General features: G+C 50.9%; 1 long non-coding RNA gene across 2 annotated transcripts in view; it reads left to right on the forward strand.

Moving 5' to 3' along the window:
* The window catches only part of LOC138566549 (uncharacterized), a 91709-nt gene that overhangs the window by 61531 nt on the left and 2379 nt on the right, over window positions 1-27799 (forward strand). For both annotated transcript variants that reach the window (XR_011301962.1, XR_011301961.1), the window contains exon 2: window positions 22961-23085. This is a non-coding gene — a long non-coding RNA (uncharacterized lncRNA). The remainder of the gene's footprint in view (window positions 1-22960; window positions 23086-27799) is intronic.

Below are 27799 nucleotides of genomic sequence, written 5' to 3' on the forward strand. Positions count from 1 at the left end.
GCCCCTTTCCATGTCTCGGAAGGCTACATGGTTGATACAAGTGCCTCAATGGACCTTGGTGTACCGGAGGGTATGTGCCACTGCCCCTGCAGGTGTCCCAGACAACCTTACAATCAACAGCCATCAGTCCACCAACACATCTGAGCTGCATTGTGTGCTTTAACACCAATATTCGTCCAAGCTCACCCTAAGTGCTGTGACTAAACCTGCATGTGCAACTCGCCTGGTGCAATCTTTGCTGTGTTGTGGCCCCCCTGTGCTGCTCACCTTGCCTGGAGTTCCTTGGAACACGTCAGCAGTTCTAGGATGTAGGTCTGCAATCCCTGTGCCTCTACTTGTGCACACATGTGCATGTGGGCACCAACAAACGTGTCCAGAATTCAGACGTCCAATGGGCCATGTCTGCTGGCAAAGGTGCTCTGGAGGCTCATCCCCCTGCAGAAAGGGCATGAAACACATGATGGCATCTCATTAATGGACCATGTCAGAGACTTACATCAGAAATCACACCATCAGTCCGTCTTTCACATCAAAAGTGTGGAACACACTATCTACAGCATGAATTGCAACAAGCACGTGTACAGTAAAGATAAGAAACATACTACACAATGCATAGCAATGAATGTACACATTAATCATGAAACACCCCATCTAGCAAAAGCTGAACAGTGGACAATAACACCGCAATCATCCCCACTAGGGGTGTCAACACAAGTCACACAGCACCAGACATGCCACAGATATGACAGTCCAAAGCCCTTGTGTAACAGGTTGTCACACCGAACCATCCTTGCGAGTCCATGGATAAGGGAGGCAGGAGTGGCATATGTGAGTCAAGGACCCCAAGCAGCAAACACATACACAAGACAAGCTTGAAGGGCCCAGCTGGAACAGACAGTGGATGCCTTTAAAAGTCACAAAGCACCGCACCGTCACATGAAAGCACAATAGACAAGCAATTTTAAACTATATTAACTAATTACACCACCTATGAAAAACCTACATTACCTAATTAAACTAACTATCAAACAGAAACTTAACTAACTAAACTAAAAAAAAAATCAAAAATGGCCACATACAACCCGGGGGGAGGGGAGGCACCCAGGAGGGGGGAGGTACAGGGTGCTGCTCAACACCCACATGCGATGATGCTGAGCCAAAAAAAAACCTCCATGGGCTCAACGCCTGCACAGCCCGACCTATGTGGGAGATAGATGGTCGTCCGAGTCTGGCTCATCCTGGAAAGGAGGACGTGGCACAGTAGCCTGGCCACGCCTAGCCGCAGCTTGCCCCTCGTCGGCAGCAAGTCTGCCGGACGGGTGAGCCTGGATCTGTGTGACAATGTGACATAGGTCTGCATGCAGAACCTCACGTGATACACGTGCTTCCTCTTGCAATAGCACGTGTAACACAGAGTTCCTCCTGCAAGGCCTGGCTGGACAACCGCTGCACCTCCCGGCAAGCCTGTAGCTCAGCTGAGATGGTACGCTCAAGCTGTGCAAACCTCTCCTCTGCCCGCTGCCTCTGGGACATCATAAGGACACCCAGAGTGGATTTGAGGGAAGCATACTCCTCCCTCAGGGCATCCATGTGCGCCTCTGCGTGAGCAGCAATTGCTTGACGCAGAGACGACATTTCAGCCTGGCGTGCCCTGTCTGAGGCCGCCATGCCCAGCCTGAGCGAGCGGGCCGTGGACCGTGCCGCCTGCTGCTGGAGAAGCACCTGCCTAGCAGGGGGGAGCACAGATCGGGCCACACGCTCCATGCTCTCAGCGATGTTCTCCATTGCTGCCCCCTGCCGTTCTGAATTGGCAGTCATGTCTTGCTCCCACTCAGTATACTGTGGTTGCGGGCGGCGACCGCGTTGCTGGGCTTGACCCCTGCGGGACCCAAGGACCGGGGGTCCTTGCTGTGTTGGCACCGCCCGCGGCTGCACGACTACATGCCGCCATCGACGTGATGTCCCAGGCACATCAGTGACTGGTGTGGAGGGTGACCCTGCATCCCGATCCACCACGGGCGGAGGAACCCAGACTGTCTGATCCCTCAGTGCAGGTGTCAGACAGAGGAGTGCCCACATCAGAATCACTCACCCCTGACACATGGACTTGATGCTCATCCAACTCAACATGGACGTCAGAGTCGACATCAAGGCTGGACTCATAAGCAGCCAGAGACAAGGTGGACTGTAGCACTTGGGGGTTTTCGTGGCCTACCACCCCACGACCCCCACTTGTGCCGGGTTGATGTAGTGGTAACAACCCTGTGTCTGGCATGACAACACCATCCTCCGCCTCCATTGCGTCATCACCTGAAAAATAGAGAGAAAAAAGGTCACTACACATGTCAGAAGCACACAACACACACAAGCACCGACAACAAACGCATCAGGCAGACATGTGACACACAACATATAACCTGCCATGCATGCTGGGTCAACTTTGAATTGCTTCTGTGATCAGACCTGTTGAAAGGTGGCAGTTTCCATGGAAGTGGGTCTATGTAGTGCAGAAAATGTGTACGCCACTCACTACCTACATGTACAAGGACTCCATGGTGTGTGCCAGGAAATGTGAAGGCAGCGCAAGGTCAAATTCAGGCACCACGTGCATTGTGCATTCAATGTGTACCAAATCTAGAAGCCAAGCACCCCTCCACCCCAGTACAAAAGCAGGGATGCCTAGCATGGTATCAAAAGGCTGACCATACACCTGTGTATTGACAGGCAGTGTTGACTGGCATCAACAGCTTAATGTGATTCAAGTGACAACACTGCAAATGATGATGGGACAGTAAGCAGGACACATGATGAAAACTCTGGAGGCCGCCCATGTGTGAAGAAGACACAACAACAGTTGGACAGAGTCATTGCCCATTGAACAGGCTGAGGCCTGTGAGCCACACAGATTGTCAGACCCTAAACATGTGTGCAACGCAGTAAGTACTGAGCCACAGTTGACATGGGAAGGCTGATGAGATGCCATGCAATGTATGTCACCCAGGACTTGTATTACAGTGATCATCCAATCAAGGACACATAGGGGCATGTGTGCAATGCACATGGAGCATGAATGGGCACTCATGTCCCTGCGGGACATATGACCTATGCACAGTACAAGTGAGATACCCTGCATCAAGTACTAAGGCTGTACCACACGGCATATGTCTGGCAGATTCTATGCTGGAAGTTAGCATCTACACAGGACGCATGAACAGGAAAGTACACATTGGCAAGATTGAAGCAGACCAGTGCAAAGGTGGAACTGGGGTGCAGAGTGGCGGAGGAGGGGCAAGGGAGCATGCCTACATGGAGTCCCCGCATGCAGGCAGAGGAGACATGCATCACGGAAGCATTGCATTACTTACACATCAGAACCATGTACGCGTCACATGTAGTGGCAATCATGCACAACACATCCCACAAGTGAAACACACACATCCTCAACAAACACGCATTAACACTCACTGGACTGGGCATCAAAGTCCAGCATCTCTCCCACTCCTTCGACCAATTCAGGTGGTATGAGCTCCGCAACGAGTGCCTCATGCGGAGTGAGCGCTTCCTCCTCTGGTGCAGGCCCACCGCCAGTCACCAGAGTCAAGTTGTAATTAGAGGCACGCTTAGCCTTAGTGCTGCGTTTGATGTCATTCCAACGCTTTTTGCACTCTTGCGCTGTGCGCACCTCATGGCCGAATGAACTGACATGTTCTGCAACATGCTTCCAGTGGGTGTCACGTTGGGCAGCCGTAGTCTGACTATTGGCACCCACTAGCATGTCACGGCTGTGGCCCCGCACGTAGCCCACGAGGAAGTCCAGTTCCTGCTTGCAGAAAGGCTTCTTCCTCGACGTGCAGGAGGTCGTGGCTGTGTGTGGGGTCCCAGCCTGTGCTGCAGGTGCAGCCTTCCTCCTCTTGGACTGTGGTGCAGACCCTGGCTGGCTAATGCCGCCCTGAGCAGTATGGCCAGTGGGTTCGGTGGATTGAGCCAAGGGAGTGGCAGGTGGAGGGACGACCAAAGGCCTGACTTGTGTCAGTGGCAGCTGGGTGCCCTCTAATGGACCCTGCGCAGCAACATCAGCTGTGGCAGGGTCATTGACCGCAACGGTCCTGGTTGGCAGACTCACAACCGGGGTGTTGTTGGGTGCATCTGCCCCTGCACTTGCCAACACCCGGCTGTTCGGGGCAGCAGATGACATAACTGCCCCAGGGACACGTGTCTTGGCCTGAGCAGCCCGGCCTGCCCCTATGGTTTCCCTCCTGGCCTGTTGGAAATCTACCAAGGGCTCCTCAAGTGCCAACGCAGCCTGCGCTGGCAGACCCTGAGCCTGGGTGGCAGTGTCCACAGCTGCACCTGCAGCTACCACTACCCTTGGGCCCGTGGCAGTCGATGGAACGGACTGCCAGGTCACACGGGCGCCAGTGCCAGATGCAGAAGCTGCATCCCCCGGAACCACAGGGGGTGGTGGCATGACTACACCAACACAACATTGTGCTCAAGTGGCGCACCCCTGCCTCTTCCCCCTCTGTGGCCGCCCTGGACACCCTGGAGTCCCCCTACTCCCTGGTCACCACGGCCACATCCCCGACCACGCCGGCCACGAGGAGTACGCCCAGCTGAGGCACCCCTCACCTTTGGTGTCCTCCCAACCATGGCACAGATGTAGTAGTGCCGGCACAGATGGAGTAGTGCCAATGGGAGGTGTACACCACAATTGACCTGGGCAATTGGGGTGAAGGGGGTGGGAAGCAAGATGTTAACAGCCCCCCTGCACCTGCAAGGCTGTATGTGACCCCGGTGATGTAGTGACGGGTCACGCAACGCTCAGGCACCCCAAAACTGCAGTAAAACCGTGCACGTAACCCTGCAGCCTACGTGCGTGGATGCAACCTCGCAGTACGCGGTGGCACCCAGTAACACAAATAACGCGTAGGCGTGGGACACGCAGGCTACTATGACATCGAAAATGGGTGCGATACACAGGGGCACCCGCAGTGGGAAAAATAGCATGTGCTACTCACCGTCTGACTAGCGCGATGCAGAAAAACACGCGTAGCCAATACCCCCACCAAAAGAATAGATACGTCCTTGATAGCTGTGAAGTTGTGATGGCACGCGAAACAACAGGAAGCAGCAACACACGTCGGTCTCCACGAAAGGCACGTACAGCGAACTGCTGGCCCCGCTCACCTTTAACCCGTGCTGCGGGAAACGCCCGCGCGCATCACGTCACTAATGCGCATGGGCCCTTTCCTCGGATTACACGCGGACGTGCAGTTTTTCACGCGCGCTGAAACGCCCATGCACGCCTGCGCGCGTCACGTCACAGAGGCGCTTGCGCTTGAAGGGCCTTCTGTCCAATGAAATTGCGTATGCGTGCAGACGCGCTTACACGCTAAGGGCCTTTCCTCGAATTACACGCTGACGTGCAGAATTTTCACGTGCCAAATCACTCTGTATCAAGCTGGCCACGCGTAAGCACACGGAAGACCACGCTCCTGCCCAGAAGGCCGAATTACTGCCCCCCAGAGCCCTGAGCACGCTCCCACCTGCCATCTGCTGCTGCCTGACTGCCTGCTGCCCACGTGCCCTGCCATTTGCTGCCTGCACATCAGCCAGGGGTGCTGTTGCTGTGACCACCCCTGCTGGAACCGAAGACTCCCGACTGGGATTCCATCGCTCCACAGCCCAGCCCCAGGACCCAGTTGCCCACCCACTCCTGCCTCTGGGGTTGTCATGTCAAGCACTGCAACATCTGGCACCACTGACAACCCCCGGCCAGAGAGGCAGAGGGGCACCAGCTTCACTGCCAGGGAAGTTGGTGTCCTGGTGGAGCAAGTCCTGGGGCAGTATGATGCCCTCTTCGGAAGTTCCCGCGCCGACAAGGAAGGACGGACTCGGATCTGGACAGACATCGTGACTGCCATCAACGCAGAGGGGGTGGCAGTCCGCGACTTCCAACATGTGAAGAAGCGCTGGGAGGACTTCAGGTCCAGGACCCTCAACAAGGCCCGGCGCCTCTTGAAGGCAGCGGATGCTAAGGGGCGACGGGGCCACTTGTCGGAAGATCAGATGAGGGTCCTGGAACGCATATCCCCAGCGCTCCACGTCCAGGTCCTTGAGAGGCAGACCCGCCTGGAGTCGAGCGGTAAGTGTACATGCATCCTGATTGTAAGCTGTGCGTGTGGTGATGTTTCAGTAGTGTGCAGGTTGCACATCTGTTTGTATGGGGCCGAGTATGGGTGGGGGTGTACAGGGCCGTGAGGCTAATACATGCGAAGGCTGTCATGTGTGAGACATGGATGGTGCTTGTGTGTGTAGGCTTGCATGCCAAATGCAGTTCTGTGGGCACACATGTTTGGATGAATGTGTATGTAAGTACGCATGTTCGTGATGTCACGCATGTATGTTGTTTTCAGCTGCATGTATCAGCACTGTGTACATGTGCATGTGTGTGTATTTGACAAGGGTGCAACAGTGATGCAACATGGATGCATGTGACAGCGGGATGTGGAAGCCTGATTGGCAGATGTGACATGGATGTCCATCTGAACACTGCGACAGTTGGCAGAGGTGTACACATGCATGCAAGTGTGGTGGTGTGTGTACATGTGTAGTGCACTCCCTGTGTTGCATGTGATGTCTGGCTCACCTTTGCCTGCTCATGCTGTTGTATGTGTATGGATGGTGCTGGCAGTTGCGATATGGCTGTGGTATGGCTCATGTGTGCAAGTTGAAATGACATGTGTGTTGGGGATTGTGATGGCATGTCTGAGGTTTGCCAATGCCACTCATGTACAACTGTCATGTGTGTATGTGTCCATTGTACAGTGCCCTGATGCCTGTGTTTTATTTCTCCCTGTCTGCAGCGTCAACTGATGAAGAGGGTGGAGAAGGTGCTGTGGAGCACAGCAGCGGGGATCGCACCGCCAGCCGGAGACGCAAGGCCCGGCTCCCCTCCCAGGTTGTGATCTCGTCGGGGAGTGAGGAGTCCGGTGCCGCGTCCCAGGCCGCAGCTGCCGGGGGGAGGTCCAAGATGCGGAGGTTGGAGTTGGACTCCTCAGCAGCAGAAGGGGCAGCTGGGACCCCACAGTGCCCAACGGGGGAAGATGGCACGGAGTCATCCAGGTTGGTGGGGGGTTTGGTGGAGGAGGAGGCCGTGCAAGCAAAAGAGACGGGGTCTGGAGGTGGGGATTCCACTGGTGCTAGTGGTGCAGTGGAGGACCAGGGACAGGAGGCAGCACAGGCCGCCACGGAGGTGCCTGTGTGCAATCCTGTCCCTGATCCTGTCACTGCATCATCTTGCACCAGCAGGGATGCCTACGTCCAGACCCGTTTTCAGGCAGGGGATGAGCTCACGACGACTGGCCTTCCTCTGCCTGCAGACGTGGCTATCCGGGTCCGGGTTGAGCTTCTCCTGACTGGTGTGGTGTTGCATCAACGGGCCATGCGAGGTGACCTGCAGTCGTTTCATGAGGAGACTGCACGCCATCTCGAATGGCTCGTTGACCGCGTCGGCCTACTGGGACAGGTCACCCAGGCCGGATTCCTCCGTTTGATGGGGCTTGCTACGACCCCCTCCTCAACTGAACTCCCTATGCACCAGTCATCCTCCGTGCCATCTTCCCACCCATCAGTCACCTGGGTGCCCTGTTGAGCTGCCTCTGACGGTGCGGCTAGGCTGGTGGAGGAGGCATCCCTGCCACAGTCGGGAGTCGGACGTCCAGCAGGGGTGGCCACATCAACAACTGCACCCCAGCCAGCGGAGGATGTGCAGGCAGCAGGAGGCAGTGCACGGGCAGAGGCACAGCAGCAGCAGCAATGTGGTGGGAGCCATGATGGCTCGGGGCCTTCGACATCGGAGGGGCAGGCATCGGCCGGAGGGCAGGAGGACCCAGGACGGGAAGTGTCTTCCGTGTGGCAGCGGTTGGGCCACGCCATAGATGCGGAGCGGCAGCGGGTGGAAGAGGCACGGCTCACGATGGTCAGGGCGGAGAACTCCATGCGGAGGGCCCTGAGGCGGGCCGAGTGCCTCGAGGCAATCTGCAGGGGGTTGGAGGTGGACACGTCGACGGCCCTGCGGACCCTCGGGGCCATGGAGGAGGACCGCCTCCGGGACATTGAGCAGGAGTTCGATGATGCCCTGGCCCGGGACATCCAAAAGTGAGCCGTCGGACTAGCCCGCTGCCCTTGTAAATAGTTCTGTAGTTAGCGTTAGGTTTCCTTTGGTTTTGCATTTTTTTTGGACCTTTTGGACAATGGGCCACATTTTTGTATATAGTTTTTTTTTATTAGGTAGTGTTATTAGATAGGTTTCATTTCTTCTGTTGGGATCATGGACCCTGGATTGTTTATCTGTATATAGTTGACTGTTGGATTTTCATTTTTTTTTACGATTTACCCATGGAGCAATGGTTTTCAATTTTAATTTTCCATTGGATTTACTTTTGTGGACTGTGACTTTGGACACCTTTCCTTTGGATTATGATTTGTGGTTTTGCATTATTTCACGGACATGCTGGTTTTTATTTTTTTAAATTCCCATTTTTGTTTTTTTATTTTTGATTCAATTTATGTTTCTTTTAATACATATTTTTTGTTCAAACTTCAATGTGTAGTATCATCTCATTGGTTTCATGCATATCATAATATGGGTTTTGAGATTCACTGACACCCATTGGGTGTATGTGAGGGACATGTGTTCATTTCCAAACTTGCAATTGGGGTTCTATCATGTTATTGCCATTTCTAAGTGGGTGGATGCAATACTCGGGTGGGTGTTTGGCATTTGGAGGCTGACATGTTGGCTGGGGGACATGTGTGGGGGCCTGGTGGAGGGTGCCCCACAGTGCTGGGGGTGGGGGTGCAGGGGGACATGAGTTGGGGGCCTGGTGGAGGGTGCCCTGCACTGCTGGGGGGTGGGGGTGCAGGGGGACATGAGTTGGACATGAGTGGGGGCCTGCTGGCAGGTGCCCCACAGTGCTGGGGGGTGCGGGTGCAGGGGGACATGAGTTGGACATGAGTGGGGGCCGGCTGGCAGGTGCCCCACAGTGCTGGGGGGTGGGGGTGCAGGGGGACATGAGTTGGGGCCCTGGTGGAGGGTGCCCCACAGTGCTGGCGGGTGGGGGTGCAGGGGGACATGAGTTGGGGGCCTGGTGGAGGGTGTCCCACAGTGCTGGGGGGTGTGGGTGCAGGGGGACATGAGTTGGACATGAGTGGGGGCCTGCCGACAGGTGCCCCACAGTGCTGGGGGGTAGGGGTGCAGTGGGACATGAGTTGGACATGAGTGGGGTCCTGCTGGCAGGTGCCCCACAGTGCTGGGGGGTGGGGGTGCAGGGGGACATGAGTTGGGGGCCTGGTGGAGGGTGCCCCACAGTGCTGGGGGGTGGTGGTGCAGGGTGACATGAGTTGGGGGCCTGGTGGAGGGTGCCCTGCACTGCTGGTGGGTGGGGGTGCAGGGGGACATGAGTTGGACATGAGTGGGGGCCTGCTGGCAGTTGCCCCACAGTGCTGGGGGGTAGGGGTGCAGTGGGACATGAGTTGGACATGAGTGGGGTCCTGCTGGCAGGTGCCCCACAGTGCTGGGGGGTGGGGGTGCAGGGGGACATGAGTTGGGGGCCTGGTGGAGGGTGCCCCACAGTGCTGGGGGTGGGGGTGCAGGGGGACATGAGTTGGGGGCCTGGTGGAGGGTGCCCCACAGTGCTGGGGGGTGGGGGTGCAGGGGGACATGAGTTGGACTGAGTGGGGGCCTGCTGGCAGGTGCCCCACAGTGCTGGGGGGTGGGGGTGCTGGGGGACATGAGTGGGGGTGCAGGGTAGTCCCCCGTGGTGTGGGCTGCCTGCAGGGGCCGTGGAGGTTGTGGAGCGAACACCTGGGAGGACCCACACGGCCAATTCACGTGTAGTACTCCTCGGAACCCCTGAAATACACGTACCTGAAACCCTGAAAAACACACCAAGGCCCTCAGGAACAAGGCTGGAGCCTGTTCTCTGCCTGGGAGCATTTGCAGAACTCAACCGATGAGCAGGAGCTCCATCCTCGAGGCCCCAACACTGCAGGAGCAGCGGGCCGGCCCAGGAAACCATCTCCGGTAAGCGCGGCCACATTGCGCTACATCCTGCCTCCATGGTCATTTTTTTAATTTTGGCGTGCATTCACACATAATTGCCCCAAAAGCATGTGTAAGGATTCGGAACCCCTTTCAGCCCTGTACCTGCCCCGCAGCCGAAAGAGCTTGTTCCTGTGCCCACATTAGCATTCGAGGCACCCTACACGAGGCGCCCTCTCAAAGATGGCCGCCGCTTTCATGCCTGTTTCATGGTGTGCACCATCAGGCACCCAGCAGTAGCCTGACCCTGCGGATTGGCCACTGCAACTACGACTGCAGCCATTGGCCGCCGGCTGGCGAAGCCGACCCTCTCACACCAAGGCCCTCGGGAACAAGGCTGGAGCCTGTTCTCTGCCTGTTACCTGCCAGTCCCTTTGGCCTTCCAACACCAGTCTCCTAAGGTAACATCCATCCGTGACACCCTATGCCCGTCAGGGTGTCTTGAGCGCTCTGTGCCTAAATGCGACACAAAATCCACTCAAAAGTCACTCGCGTGTGCCTATTTAAACCTTCCTTCATCGTGCCTGACCGCATTCTACTTTGACTGGTTCACAGCCCAATTATAACATTTCGAATCTAGATGCTATGACAATGCTCTGTGCCTAACTACTCTGTGACTCGCTGATTTATAGCCCACACGCAATATGTTGGTCTTTGATGCTTCTATAAACACATTGTGTCCAATTGCCGCTAGAATTACTTAGATGCAGCCCAATGCAACATCTCGAATTTAGATATCGCTATAACTACACTGTGCCTAACGGCCCCTTGTTCTGCTGCTATGTTCTCCAATGGCCTTTACAACTGTTGACTTGTAGCCCAATCGCTTTTCTGAATTTAGTGGTTAATATAACTGCACTGTGCCTCATTGCTGCTTTGTTACCCTAATGCAATTCTAGTTGCCATTTTTAACTGTACTGTGACCATCTGCCTTTGTTCGGCTGATCTGCTCACCAATTGCCGGTAAACTCAATGTTGTGCTTAAGCTGCAAACTCATGTCACGCTTAATCTAAGTGTTATTCTGAATCTAGGTGTTAGGCTGAATCTAGGTGTTAATTTGAACTAAGTGCTACTCTGAATCTAGGTGTTATCTTGAATCTAGGTGTTATTCTGAACCAAGTGTTTCTCTGAACCTAGGTGTTATTCTATGTGCCACTCTGAACTCATGCGCTACTCCGATCCAAGATGTTAATTGGTACGCTGGTGCCATTCTAAACCTAATGCTGTGCTAATTTACAAACGCTTGCTATTTTTGATTCATATTGCTAATCTGCACATCTGCGCTATTCTAAATCTAAGGGCCACTTTGCATGCCTATATCTGAATCAGATGCCAATCTGCAACCATGCGCTACTTGGATTAAGTGCTATTCCAGGCAGGCTGCATTGACTACACTTACGTGCCTACTGCTAGATTTTGACCCTAGACAGGACACACATTGCATCTTACCTACCTCACACAATGTTCCTCCCGGGCCTTTACTCTATACTACTGAGAATCATTCTCCACATCATCAATTCCGCATGCCTGCCCAGCTCACCCCTTTACTTGACCAGCCTAGGCACCACATCACCCACCCTCACAGAGCCTAGCACCACAATCATGCTTACCCCACTCTCTCCCCCATGCCTTTCGGACAGGCTGACCATATTACGATCCAGACTTCCCAAAATACATGAGCCTAGAGCCAGGGACTCCACACAATCCAAACTCACAAACCGAACATCCATCAGCACCTGCGCTAACCTCACGCTAAAAAAACCCAAACTTAAACCCGTCAACTCCACTACAACTAACAACAGAGCACTCATCACAGCAACCACCCCCACCCCTGCCAAAACCAATACCCTACCAATAAAATGTGCCCTCATCAACGCATGCTCCATGATTGCCCATGCCACGGACATCGCTGATCTCATCTTAGCTGAAGATCTAGACTTCTTAGCCATAACAGAGTGCTGGCTTCATGCAGCCGCAGGCCCAGCCCTTTCGCTAGCCATCCCCACTGACTACACCATCATCCGAGCGGACAGAACTGAAGCTAAAGGCGGAGGTTTGGCCATCATTGCCAAGACCCACCTTAACATCAGACTTAACTCCACTACACACCTCCCATCATGCGAATCACTTACAGCCAAGCTACCCACTGCCAACTCCCAAACAATATCCATTCACTTACTATACAGACCGCCTGGACCCCTGGGATCTTTCGAGGAAGACCTCAATGCCATCCTTACCGACAACCTAAAAAACTCCTCACAATGCCTCCTCTTAGGAGACTTCAATTTAGGCTACAAAGACCCCAAAGACAATCAAGCCACTCTCATCAGTAACACCTTGTCTGAACTAGGCTTCACACAAAAAGTAACCAGCCCCACCCATAACAAAGAGAGAACCCTTGACTGGAGAGCAGACTACAACTGTGCCGTATCGATCACTAATAACACTCCCCAATCCTGGACTGACCACCATCTCCTCTCCTTCTCACTTGAGGCCTCAAGCCCTACAACCAACATGGCACTAGCCGAAGCCATCCCCACGAGAAGCAAAAAAAATATCACAGCGGAAAAATTGATCCCGCTCATTCTTCCTACGCTTAGCCAACTCCAAGACTCTAATCCCTATGACCTCGTAGAAGGCTACAACAACACCATGCGTAGAGCCTTAGACGCCATTGCACCATTGAAACTTAGAAAATCAAAACCAAAAAAGCACCTCAACCAATGGTTCTCCAGCCATCTTAAAACCCTTAGATTGGAAAAGCGTAAACTGGAACAAGTCTGGAGACAGTCTCCGACAGACCATAACAAACTACTGCTTAACAAAATAACGGCCAACTATAAAAAAGAAATCATAGCGGCCAAACAAGAATCCTATAACCAGAGAATCTCACAATCCAATTCCAGCACCAGAGAATTATTTACTATCCTGAAAGAATTGGAAACCCTGGTAACAATCCCAGATACCTGCGTTAAAAACAAACAATGGTGCACCAGTGTCCAAAATGCACCAAATAACAAAGTCACTGGCCTTCAAACAAAAATTAAAAAAAAGAAAGACTCCCTCACCAAACTCACCAACCCCATCAACGCCCACTCAAGCCCTCCACCCTCACACCACACACCCAACACTGCTCGCTTCAGCTTTTTCCAAAGTCTCTACTCTCGAAGTAGAAAAAATCATTCTTGGCCTTAAACCCTCCAACTGCAAAGGCGACCTCTGCCCCCCACAAATCATTAAAGACGTGGCAAGAGACCTCTCGCCATTCATCACCAGACTCATCAATGCCTCTTTTACCTCAGGAACAGTCCCCAGTAACCTCAAAGAGTCTTGGGTCCTCCCTCTCCTCAAAAAACCCTCCCTCGACCCGTCCATCCCGACCAACTACAGACCGATTACCACCGTCCCATTCCTGCTCAAGATACTAGACAACAAATCCAAAAATATCTTGAAACAAACCACCTTCTAGGAATAAGACAATCCGGCTTCAGACCCCAACATGGAACTGAAACCGCCCTAATAGATCGAGATAACGGGAAAACTGCATTACTACTCTTGCTAGACCTCTCCGCGGCGTTTGACCTAGTTGACCATAAAATCCTATGTAATCATTTAGACTCAGCTGCCCACTTTTCACAAGAAGCCATCAGTTGGATTGAGTCATTCCTCAACAACAGATCCATGCGTGTCTTCTCCTCCTCTGCCACCGCCGAGCCCATCACGTGTGGAGTCCCACAGGGCCCGTGTCTCCCCCACTCTGTACAACGTGTTCACGAAGCCCCTGTTTGATGATCTAGATGGCCTGGGTATCACCTACACTAACTACGCCGATGATACACAGATCCTCATCCCGTTGATGGGAGATTACAACCAGGATTTGGCCTTGGTGAACAAGGTGTATCTCATCATCCAGGCATGGATGGCTTCGCACAGTCTATGCCTGAATGATGACAAAACTGAACTCATCATCCTTGGTTCCACTTCCAACCTAACCAAACTCGACCACAACTACGCCAACTTCATCATAGACGGGAACCTAATCAAGGTTTCCAAAGAAGTAAAAACTCTAGGAATATACCTCGACTCTTCCCTAACCTTCCACAAACAGGTTAGCTCGATGGCATCCTCCACGGCCTACACATGTAAGCTTATAAGAGCAGCCAAACCCTTCCTCTCCACCCAGAGTTGCACTACACTAGCCAGAGCATTGGTATTATCCAAACTGGACTATTGTAACGCCCTCTACATAGGAGCCACCAAGCAAATCACCAACAAAATTCAGACGTTACAAAACAACGCTCTTAGAGCAGCGCTCAACATTCCCAGGAGGGAACAAATTTCCAATATCAGGAGATCCCATAACTGGCTCAGCACAACAGACAAAATCCTGCTTAAAGTAGCATCGCTTACCCACAAATGCCTGAATAACGCTGCCCCACGCTATCTGGCAGACAGAATATGCAAACACACCCCCATCAGACCCACCAGAACCTCCAATGCTAATCTGCTCACTGTCCCCATGTTTAAACGCACCAAAATGGGTGGCAACAGCTTCCAGGTGAAAGCACCTCAACACTGGAACTCCTTACCACCATCACTCAGAACTCCCCAATCTTACTCACTTTATAGATGCAACTACATCCATTGGTTAAAGAACACGAACCATTAACACCTCTAACACCACACGGCTGCTCTCCGCATTGCATGCTTTAAGTAAATCTGTAAATCTGTAATATTAAATCTGTAAATATTTGTAATTCTTTAAATATACTTAATGCATTATCTCCTGCCAAACTGTACACATGTTCCTTCATTGTCACACCGTAATTATGTAATGTAAAGTATAAGCAGCCTGTAACCAAGCTTTGAATAACCTTGCTGCTCGTGCGCCCTCATACCCTCGGGTCCGGTGCGCAATACAAATGAATAAACTAAACTAAACTAAACTACCCTGCTGATATCGCGTGTGAAACTTCCCGCGCACCCCAAAATACACGTACCCAGGACATTCGCGTGTGGAACTTCCAGCGCACCCCTGGAATACACGTACCCATCTGAAATCGCGTGTGAAACTTCCCACGCACCACTGAAATACACGTACCCTGCTGAATTCGCGTGTGAAACTTCCCGCGCACCCCTGTAATACAGGTACCACGCTCGCACAGGGCCAATCGCGTGTGAAACTTCCCGCGCACCCCAGTAATACACGTACCCTGCTGAATTCACGTATTTAACTTTCCGCGCACCCCGAAATACACGGACCCAGGACATTCGCGTGTGGAACTTCCAGCGCACCCCTGATATACACGTACCCTGATGGAATTGCGTGTAGAACTTTCCGCGCACCCCTGAAATACACGTACCCTGCTGAATTCACGTGTGTAACTTCCCGCGCACCCCGAAATACACGTACCCAGGACATTTGCGTGTGGAACTTCCAGCGCACCCCTGATATACACGTACCCAGCTGAAATCGCGTGGGAAACTTCCCGCGCACCCCTGAAATACAAGTACCCTGCTGAATTCACGTGTGTGAATTCCCGCGCACCCCGAAATACACGTACCCAGGACATTCGCGTGTGGAACTTCCAGCGCACCCCTGATGTACACGTACCCTGATGGAATCGCGTGTGGAACTTCCCGTGCACCCCTGAAATACACATACCCAGCTGAAATAACGTGAGGAACTTCCCGCGCACCCCAGTGATACACGTACCCCGCTTGCTGTGCTGGTACAGGGTTAGCGCAGCCCTTTGCGCTGGATTGGGGATTTTGATGGCTTTTCCCTGCGCAAGGGGCGTTCTTGGCGGCGTAACTGGCGCTGCTGCAGGGTCGCTGTGCCACTGTGCGCCACGGCTGGATTTCGTGGCTGGAATCCATGAATACGCTGTGCGCGGAAATGTATTTTGGGGCACGCGGCTGGCGCAGGGATTCGCACGCGCACACTGGAGGGTGCCCCACAGTGCTGGGGGGTGTGGGTGCAGGGGGACATGAGTTGGACATGAGTGGGGGCCTGCCGACAGGTGCCCCACAGTGCTGGGGGGTAGGGGTGCATGGGGACATGAGTTGGACATGAGTGGGGGCCTGCTGGCAGGTGCCCCACAGTGCTGGGGGGTGGGGGTGCAGGGTGACATGAGTTGGGGGCCTGGTGGAGGGTGCCCTGCACTGCTGGGGGGTGGGGGTGCAGGGGGACATGAGTTGGGGGCCTGGTGGAGGGTGCCACACAGTGTTGGGGGGTGGGGGTGCAGGGGGACATGAGTTGGACATGAGTGGGGGCCTGCTGGCAGGTGCCCCACAGTGCTGGGGGGTGGGGTTGCAGGGGGACATGAGTTGGGGGCCTGGTGGAGGGTGCCCTGCACTGCTGGGGGGTGGGGGTGCAGGGGGACATGAGTTGGACATGAGTGGGGGCCTGCTGGCAGGTGCCCCACAGTGCTGGGGGGTTGGGGTGCAGGGGGACATGAGTTGGGGGGCCTGGTGGAGGGTGCCCTGCACTGCTGGGGGGTGGGGGTGCAGGGGGACATGTGTGGGGGCCTGGCGGAGGGTGCCCCACAGTGCTGGGGGGTGGATGTGCAGGGGGACATGAGTTGGGGGCCTGGTGGAGGGTGCCCTGCACTGCTGGGGGGTGGGGGTGCAGGGGGACATGTGTGGGGGCCTGGTGGAGGGTGCCCCACAGTGCTGGGGGGTGGGGGTGCAGGGGGACATGAGTTGGGGGCCTGGTGGAGGGTGCCCTGCACTGCTGGGGGTGGGGGTGCAGGGGGACATGTGTGGGGGCCTGGTGGAGGGTGCCCCACCGTGCTGGGGGGTGGGGGTGCTGGGGGACATGAGTGGGGGTGCAGGGTAGTCCCCCGTGATGTGGGCTGTCTGCAGGGGCCGTGGAGGTTGTGGAGCGAACACCTGGAAGGACCCACATGGCCAATTCACGTGTAGTACTTCACGGAACCCCTGAAATACACATACCCTGCTGATATCACGTGAGAAACTTCCCGCGCACCCCAAAATACACGTACCCAGGACATTCGCGTGTGGAACTTCCAGCGCACCCCTGGAGTACACGTACCCAGCTGAAATCGCGTGTGAAACTTCCCGCACACCCCAGTAATACACGTACCCTGCTGAATTCACGTATTTAACTTTCCGCGCACCCCGAAATACACGTACCCAGGACATTCGCGTGTGGAACTTCCAGCGCACCCCTGATATACATGTACCCTGATGGAATCGCGTGTAGAACTTTCCACGCACCCCTGAAATACACGTACCCTGCTGAATTCACGTGTGTAACTTCCCGCGCACTCCAAAATACACGTACCCAGGACATTCGAGTGTGGAACTTCCAGCGCACCCCTGATAGACACGTACCCTGATGGAATTGCGTGTAGAACTTTCCACGCACCCCTGAAATACACGTACCCTGCTGAATTCACGTGTGTAACTTCCCGCGCACTCCAAAATACACGTACCCTGGACATTCGCGTGTGGAACCTCCAGCGCACCTCTGATATACACGTACCCAGCTGAAATCGCGTGTGAAACTTCGCGCGCACCCCTGAAATACACGTACCCTGCTGAATTCATGTGTGTAACTTCCTGCGCACCCCGAAATACATGTACCCAGGACATTCGCGTGTGGAACTTCCAGCGCACCCCTGATAGACACGTACCCTGATGGAATTGCGTGTAGAACTTTCCACGCACCCCTGAAATACACGTACCCTGCTGAATTAATGTGTGTATCTTCCCGCGCACTCCAAAATCCACGTACCCAGCTGAAATCGCGTGTGAACCTTCCCGCGCACCCCTGAAATACACGTACCCTGCTGAATTCACGTGTATAACTTCCTGTGCACCCCGAAATACACGTACCCAGGACATTCGCCTGTGGAACTTCCAGCGCACCCCTGATATACACGTACCCAGCTGAAATCCCGTGTGAAACTTCCCGCGCACCCTGAAATACACGTACCCTGCTGAATTCACGTGTGTAACTTTCCGCGCACCCTGAAATACACGTACTCAGGACATTCGCGTGTGGAACTTCCAGCGCACCCCTGATATACATGTACCCAGCTGAAATCGCGTGTGAAACTTCCCGCGCACCACTGAAATACACGTACCCTGCTGAATTCACATGTGAAACTTCCCGCGCACCCCTGATGTACACGTACCCTGATGGAATCGCGTGTGGAACATCCCGCGCACCCCTGAAATACACGTACCCAGCTGAAATAACGTGAGGAACTTCCCGCGCACCCCAGTGATACACGTACCCCGCTTGCCGTGCTGGTACAGGGTTAGCACAGTCCTTTGCGCTGGATTGGGGATTTTGATGGCTTTTCCCTGTGCAAGGGGCGTTCTTGAGGGCGTAACTGGCGCTGCTGCAGGGTCGCTGCGCCACTGTGCGCCACGGCTGGTTTTGGTGGCTGGAATCCATGAATATGCTGTGCGCGTAAATGTATTTTGGTGCACGCAGCTGGCGCAGGGATTCGCACGTGCACACTGTGCTCCAGCCGCGTGCTCCACTTGTGCGCTGAATTCTATGAATTACTATGAAGATATGCCCTCTGACAGTATTCAATATTCATGCATGGGGAGTTCCATTTGTGGGTGAATCCGGAGTGGAGTAACAGTCAGGTTAGAAGGCGGGGTGTTGATGAGGCACGTATCCATTCACACTGCACGGGGAAACACATTTCAGAGCCATGGCACTGATTGCTGCTGCTGGCTCGCAACCTGTAGGACAGTAGACCTCGAAACTCAGCACTCTGGCCGGGAACGAGAGGGGCGCGGGGGTACGGCAGATGGAGCTTCAAGCACTTTTAAAGCAGTTAGTGATGTGGACGAGAGGGGGGCACTTTGACGTGTCTGCTGAAGCACAGCCCCAAGACCCATGATGATGACCACGTAACCATTTAACCCATAACCCTCTGACTGACCTGTACCTGTTGAGTATGCAGCATTACGTGTGAAGAAGCATGCACTGTGCAGTAGCGGTTTAAATCTTTTAATTCATATGACATTACTGTATTTGTATTCGACATTTGTAATATTAGATAACACAGGATCCGCCCTTTGCCGTGACACAAAACCCATTGGTAAGCGGGCTTGGGGCAATTTGGTGTAATTATTTGTGCACCACAGCAGTCTGACAATGGCCTAATTGGGAGCAGCAAGTGTTTCAGAGCGCGACAAGGCAAGGGAGGGGAAACAGGGGGAGAACGCATAAGTGCGTGGGAAAGGGAAAGGGGGAAAAGTGCATAGAAGGGGGAGAAGTGGAAAGTGCAGAGCAGAGAACAGAATAAATAATAATAAATAAAAATTAATGGATAATAGAGGCATTAAACAGTGGTAGTGCAGCCAGCAAGTGGCAAGCGCTGCGTTAACGGCAGTAGCATGGGTTAGTCTGATAAGTGCAGAAAGAGAGGAAAAGGGGGAATGGGGAACTGTATGGGTACAGATACAGTCCCCAGTGCAAGGAGTGGCCAGGAGGGCGTGCAGGAGGGTGGTATGGTGAGCCGGTATCTGGGTCCAGGGGACAGAGAGTGGCCAGATACACGGTGCCAAGAGAGAACAGATCAGCAGGGGAGAGAGGGAGTGAAGGCAGGGGCAAAGAGGAAGGTCTTGAGGTGCTTCCGGAACCAGAGATGGTTCTCCTCAAGTTTTAGAGTGGCAGGGACGCTGTTGCAGAGGGAGGCCCCAGCTGAGGACAGAGATGTACCACCAGCTTGTTTCTTTGAAAAATGACTGACCATGAGGGAGTTATAGAGGCAGAGGAGCGAAGAGCTTGAGAGGGGAGATATTTGTGGAGGGATAGCTGAAGGTATTTTGGACCCAGGCCCCAGAAAGCCTTGTGGACAATGTAGAGGGTTTTGAATTTAATCCTTGCATCCACTGGGAGCCAATGTTGAGATTTCAGAGCCGGAGAGATATGATCCCAGGGCTTGAGACCAAGGCAAAGTCTTGCTGTTCTGTTCTGGATTAGTTGCAGAGGGCGGAGAGTAGAGGCAGGTAGATTTAGAAAGAGGCTGTTGCAATAGTCCAACCTAGAGAGATCCAGAGCTTGTGAGACAGTGAGCTTCTGAGGGAAGGAGAGGAAAGGCAGAGTACCCCTGAGGAGGTGCAGAAGGAAGTTTGACTTTTTAGAGACATCAGCGATGTGGGCGGAGAAGGAAAGTGTGGAGTCAAAGATGACCCTGAGGTTCTTAGCCTCACAGGTGGGGGTAGGAGGAGGACCAAGGGAGGCTGGCAAGAGGTTGAGGGGAAAGGATGGTGAAGGTGTGCCGATGAGGAGGATCTCCGTCTTGCTGGCATTCAGACAAAGATCATTGGTGGCACACCAAACTTGAATGGCAGTTAGGCAATCAGAGATGAGAGAGGGAGAGGAAGTGGCTGAAGGCAGCCTGAAAATGAGCTAAGTGTCATTGGCATAGCACTGGAAATTAGAGCAGAGAATGGCAATGCAGTGGGTGAGAGTTGCCAGGTATTGGTTGAAAAGCCAGGGTGAAAGGTTAGACCCCCTGGGGAACACGACAGGTTGAGACGGAAATAGATGATAGGAAGAACCCAAGATGGACCTGAGAGGGTTGATCAGAGAGGAAAGAGGTCAGCCAGGCCAGAGCCTGATCAGTGATGCCCAGGTTATCACAGAGACGGTTGAGCAGGATGGTATGGTTGACCTTGTTGAAGGCAGAAGAGAGATCAAGTACGATGAGGACAGAGGGAATGTTAGAGTCAAAGTTGGGGAGCAGATCTTCACGGGTGTTCAGGAGAGCAGTTTCCATGCTTCTGGCAGCTCTGAAGCCAGACTGGTGGTCATGGAGAGAGCCAACAGAATCAGAATGAAGGTTAAGCTGAGAGATGGCTAGCTTTTCCAGGAGTTTGCCCAAAAAGGGAGTAATGGAAATTGGGTGATAGTTAGCCAGACAAGAAGGATCAGCTGTGGGTTTCTTGAGAAGAGGATGCACAAGGGAGTGCTTCAGAGGGGAGGGGGAAGTATCCTGAGGCAAATGAGTGGTTGCAAAAATCGGCAAGGGCCGGAGTGAGGGTGTCAATGTGGTCCTTGATAGTTTTAGAGGAACCGGGATGAACCTGTTTTGACAAGGCTTTCATAGATCAGACTTGTCTAGCGACCTCATCAGGGGAAAAAAGAGGAAAGGACAAGAAGGAGGGTGGGGGGGTGGTTGAAGGAGGGTCAGCAAGCACAGACTAAGAGGGAATAGGAGGGGGAGGGGAGGAGAGCGTGGACAGGATGTCCTGGGTTTGTGAGATAAAGTGAGAGGCAAGGGCATTGCAGAGAGCCTGGGAGGCAGGAGGAGCGGTAGAGACTGCAGCAGGGTTGGCAAGCTCCTTGCAGATTTTAAAGAGTTGAGCTGTGTGTTAGATGCCACAGAGACACAGACTTGAATGTGTACTCTCTTCTTGGTGCAGACAGAGAGTCAGTATTGCCTTTGGAGCAGGCAACAGGCCAGTTTGTCAGAGGATGAACAAGAAGCCCTCCATTTCCTCTCAGCCGCTCTACACTTACGTTTAAGTGTGGCTAGGTTGGAGTCATACCAGGAATTGCACTTGGCTTTGGACTTCAGGCGGATCCTCATGACAGGGACAAGAGCATCAAGAGTATCAGAAATAGAAGAGTAGGGAATGGACAGGTCTGTGTCAGGGTGTGAACAGCCAGAGGAGGAGAGGGGCAGCGACGGTAGCAGAGAAAGCCTCAACTGACACACGCTTCATAGGCCAGTTTGTCCGAGAAGGTAGGTGGCAGTGTTGGGGTAGGCTTGGCTTTTGGGGAAGAGAGTGAGAGAATAATAATATGTACTGTTAAAACAGCAGGCTATACCAGACGCCCATGTGCCTGAAATGACTGCCTATTTCACACTCTCCAGGGATGGCATTGCTGTGCCACAGCACAAAGTGTAGGCCACAGCACTCATCACTCAAACATAAAGGTTTGAACGGTGGACAAGGGGTGGTTAGCTTGAATAGGGCATATTTGGCTACACAATACTTCAGAACATGCTATTGGTGTGAAGGAGAGTGGGTTAATCGAGAAGCATACATTATTTCGTGTGTGTAGATTGTAGTACATACTACTATGCCCCATGCATCTTGGAACTTCTATTTCCCTAATAGTAAAAATTTAAATTCAGCTTTGTGACTCTTTAACTGATAAAGTACACTTGTGTAACTGTTTACTGCAAACACAGGAGTGGATACATAAAACGAGTAAATAACCATGAATACTGCACTCATTCCTGAAAATCTATGTGCGTGAAAGGATGCCTGCGTCACACGTTCTTCTTCACAATCAGTTTGTGGCCAAGGCCAGCACAGGAAGGTGCTGGTGCTTTGACCCCATTGAATGGCAAAGAGCCACCTAGTGGTGAAAAGGAAAACAGCATCTCAGAAAGCTGTGTCTGGGGTGTATCGCAGATAAATTGGATTCAAAACAGTGATGAGATGTTTTGGTGAGGAGGACCATGAAACCAATAAAAATAAAATAAAAAGCGAGGTGTTCAAATTTTCCTTTCAAGAACTGTATGCTCTCAGTTTGGTCTTGGACTGGGTGGACCTTTATTGCTACAGTTTGTAAATGAGTGGGAGTTTAAATGCTGGAAGTACAATATTACAATATAAAAGCAACATAGCCTGGACTTCTGGTACATGTAACTTTAACCTGCCTGTGCTTTAGGAGTTAATATGATTAAATACATGATCTAGACTTTAAAAAAGTGAGTGAGGGGGCATGGCCTAGGCGCTGAGGATGATGGCCACCTGACTGCGCTGCTCCGAACCACCAATGTTTGACTAACTGTATTTCTACACATATCGTTTCCTTCCCATTACTGCTCTTCTTCCAGGATCCAACGCTTCGTGTGTGCCGCCTCTGAACAGGTGCCCGCCGTCTCAACATGCGTTTTCTGCTTGCTCTGCAGGCCGTGGATACCGAACTCTTGCTGCTCCTTACAACGGCCACACCTCTGAGGTAATATCCAGCGTCTTCGTGACGCGACGTGCAGGTTTAGGCCTTGTTGGCTTCTTTCTGATTCATGGCACCATCACATGCTCCCACAGGATATTACAAAAAAACAGTAGATGGGTGTCCTCTACTTCGCTGACTGCGAGGAAGCAAAATCATAATAAACATTGAACAAGTCAGCGGAAAGTGCATATACTCACTTTAGGAATCTAGTCTCACCATTTGTGGAGATGGACACATTACTGCTGGTCATAGAACCGGTCACCATACGTCAATCAATGTATAATAATAAAAAATAACATGTTTATTAAATTTTTTTCTAAATATAAATTTATTTCAATATGTTAAAAGACAGAATTAAACAATCCAAAATTTGAACAATACATAAAGTTGGGTCATATAATTTAAGAGATAAAGTGCATACTGTGGTAAAGTGTCATTATCAATTGTAAACCTCCAAAGGACATTAACAAAAAATATGTCAATCTCAATGAATTCCTAAACAGAAAGCACCGGAGTAACTGGGGAATATCTTCGGACCCTGCTTTAAAACCCTTAATTGAAACTACAAACCAGAAATTACAGCAACTTCACGAGAGGTGGAAGGGGTTTGAAAGTAGAATGGATGAAATGGAGTGGAGGGTTGGTTTTGTTGAGGATGTTTCTCCAAGGGGGTGATGCTGGAAAACATGGTTAAGGATCTCCAGAGACATAACGAAGAGTTGGAGAACAGAAGCAGGCGCAATAATTTGCATGTCTCTGATTTACCAGAGGGGTGCGAAGGGTCTGACCTTATAGCGTTCCTAAACTCTAAGGCCAAGGAGAAAAACTCCCTCTGTTGACACGGAAGAAAAATTCATGTTACGCAACATGTAGCAAAGATTCCTGCTCAATGTAGAAAATCATTTTTGTCTTTCCATCCTGCTTTGAAACAGTTCAATGTGAGATATGGGCTTATATCATCCTTGTTCCTTCAAAGTGACTCATGGGTGAACTTCTATTTTTGATGATCCTGCTGACCTGAAGTCCTTTATACGCTCCATAGAAACTGAGGGCATGGACACGTCACTACCCTTGAATTCTTCCTCTTCTTCAGGATCTTGATGCACTTGTGTGGTCACCATTGTTGTCCTATATTTTTGGTCGGTCGATGCAGTTCTGTCGCCCTTCTGCTTCTGTGAGCTGTCGTCTCTTTTCTTTTTTTGACAGCTCTGTAGATGTCACCTACTCCCAGTACTTTTTTCTTTTTTCTTCTCCCACATCCCAGCCTGATCCTATATAGTGTTGTAAGTTTTGATGAGTTTTAGTGCCTGGTTCTGTGGTCTCTTTCTCCCTTTTTTCGATGCATTCAATTTGTGGTCAGGCTTCCCCTCTCTCTCCCTCTCTCCTCATGTACCTTCCTTTTATGTTTGGACCCAGTTACTGGGCCATCCTGTTCATGATTGCATGTTATTGGTTCACGAAGTTAAAGCACTGTTCTTGTTATTCCGGTCAGCTCATATATTGTGCTATTTATTGGTCTAGATCTTGTGCTTACTTCTATTAATGTACTGCTATTATTGTTAAATGTGTAACTTGGAACATCAAGGGATGTAATAACTCGATTAAAAGACACAAGATCATATCCCACCTTAGTAAGCTTAAACCATCAGTAGCATGTATACAGGAAACACATCTCTCACTTGCTGAAGCCACAAAATTAAAATCCTTTTGGGTCAAAGATGTCATTGCCAGCCCTACAGTGGGTAGGGAAAATGGTGTTGCTATTCTTCTTAGTAAAAATTGTCATTCAAAATTCTGGGTCAAGATGCATACACTAATGGGCGTTGGGCATGGGTCAAGCTCTTGATTGGTTCTAAATCTTTTTGCTAATGAACATCTATGGTCCCACCCTACATGACTCTGGGTTTTAGATTTCCATTAAGCAAATCATTCTTAAATCTGATCTTACTAATCTTATCATGTGTGGTGATGTCAACCAGGTGCTGGATATCTTCTTGGAAAGGAAATCTAAGTGCATGTTCAAAAACTCCAAATCCCATAAAGCCTTTAGCCTTTACACATTGTCTGACTGAGACTGGCCTTGTTGACACCTGGAGACTTTCTCATCTGACTTATTTAGAGTATACCTTTAACGCACCTCCCCATGACACATTTTCTCGCATTGATTATATATTTTCATCTAAAGACCTCACTGCTACTATTATCGGTTAGACTATCTCTAACATGTTCATCTCTGATCATGCCCCATTTAGTACTTCCTTTAACTTTGCTGACATCTAAAAGTCGTCCTCCGGATGGAGATTCAATAAATGCCTATTACAAGATCAACAGTTTATCCAGTTCTTTCAATCTTTCCAACAACAGAACTTTTTTGAAAACCTAGATCAGGACACTTCACTGGTCACCAATTGGGACGCCTTTAAGGCTGCGCTTAGGGGTCATATTATTTCTTACTCTAGTAGGAAAAAGAAGCAGCATAAACAACAACTTGAGGATTTGTATCATCAACATTCCAACCCTGAAAAACAGTTCTATAGGTCCTCCTCTGACATAAATCTTCGCTTAATCCTGTCCTTGTGCTTACAAATCAATACTGAATTTACTGAGATGGCTTCTGGTGCCTTATTAAATTATAAATCCGAGATCTATCAAACTTCAAATAAAGCCGGTAAATCGCTCGCCACATACCTTAAGACCAAAAAGGAAAAAACGTTTATCTTACACTTTAAGGATAAATCTGGTACCACGCTTACAAATCATGATGATATTTTGAGGTGCTTCAAGCAATTCTATAGTGACTTATATACCCCAGAAACCACAGTCTCCCCTGCTAGTAGTGATTCCTTCCTCAATAACATTACTCGGCTATCATACCCCCAGATTGATCCTACTCATCTGGACGGTGATTTCTTGCTTCATGAGATTAATCGCGCTATCAAGGGGTTGGGTAAAGGGAAGGCACCCGGTCCTGATGGATTTTCTTCAGAATTTTTTAAGTCATTTTGCCTGTTCCCTTACTCCTAGGCTCAAGATGTTATTTTCCTACTTTGCCTCCCAGAAATGCTCTTCTGGATCCTTTTCGGAGGCGCTACTCATCTTATTCCCCAAAATGGATAAAGACCCTCATCTTACCAATAATTATAGACCAATCTCCCTCATTAATGCTGAAAGCAAGATCTTCGCTAAGGTTCTTGCTGACAGAATTGAATCATTCCTATCCGGATTGGTTAAATCCAATCAAGTTGGCTACGTCAAGGGTAGGAAGATATTAGCAAATGCAAGGCTTCTAATAGACGGTCTGCATATTGTTTCAAAAGATAAAAAAAGACATACAAGGCTATGCAGCTTTTGTGCTGGACACTGAGAAAGTCTTTGATCAGGTCAACTGGGATTTCATGTTACAATATCTACAGTGGCATGGTTGTGGCAAAATTTCATATCTCTTGTTAAGCTTCTCTATTCATGTCCCAAATCTTCTATTTGTGTAAATGGACAATCCTCATCCTTCTTTCCTTTGCAAAGGGGAACTAGGTAGAGCTGTCCCTTGTCTCCTATTCTTTACATTCTTTCTCTAGAGCCTCTATTGAACTTATTAGATCTGATAGGAACATCCCTGGGATCTCTTGTGGGAAATCTGGTATTGAAATAGCTGCGTATACTGATGATATTCTAATCCTCGTAAAGAATCCCAAACTTCATCTCCCTCATCTATTGGATAGACTCCATCAGTTTTCTCTAGTATCTGGTTATAAACTTAACAAGGAGAAATCTTAGATATACCCCTTATTTCTTTCTGTATTAAACATGATTTAGATGCGTTTGGGTTTGAATGGTGTCATGACTCAATTAAAAACTTGGGTCTTCGTTTTGCTTCCTCTGTGATTGATACTGTCAAACTCAATGCAGAACTTTTGGTCAAGAGACTCAAAGAGCTAATGTCAATGTGGCGTCTTCTCTATCTAGCCCGGGGGGGTCGTCTTGACACCATTAAAATAATGTTGTCCCCCATTGTTTTGTATTATTTGCACCTGCTCCCGGTCCCTCTACTTCCTTCATGTTTTAAGTACATCAACTCAATCCTTCTCAATTTCTTAAGGGGAACAGAGAAATGTAAGAGAATTGCCGTAGATGAGTTGAAAGCCCCAAATGACAGGGGTGGGGGTCAGGTTCCCGGGCTTCAAATTGCAAAACTCTGCATTTCTTCTCAAACAATCCTGTTGCTGGTTTGCCCCTCCCAAATCCTTTGACACCCACTCCTGGTGTGAGTTGGAAAAACAATGAGCACATCCATGTGACATTACTGACCTTAGTTACATATTTAGCCACTTTTCGGTGGCACTCTCGGACCCCATCAAGGCCTTTGTTTCTGCTCTTAGGTTGTTCCTTTCCCCCACAACAAAAACCCGTCCAAGGAACATTCCCTGTTTTTTTGCATAACAAATCTATTACCATTAATGGATAAAGCTCTATATCGCAGGTCTTGATTAAATAAAGGCATCAGATTTTTGCATCAGATTATTAACGTCTTCTCCCTTCTCTCATTCCAACAGCTTAGAAGTTTGTTCCCCATCCCGGTTTCAGACCTTCATTTTACACCTTAATGAAAGGACCATGAGGGTGTTCTCCCCTTCAGATGCAGTGGACCCTATCTCCATCCTGTGCGGCATTCCCCAAGGCTCCTGTGTGTCTCCAACACTATACAACATATTTACTAAGC

The sequence above is a fragment of the Ambystoma mexicanum genome, chromosome 2p, assembly GCF_040938575.1.
Source record: "Ambystoma mexicanum isolate Mex_15411 chromosome 2p, UKY_AmexF1_1, whole genome shotgun sequence".
Lineage (NCBI taxonomy): Eukaryota > Metazoa > Chordata > Amphibia > Caudata > Ambystomatidae > Ambystoma > Ambystoma mexicanum.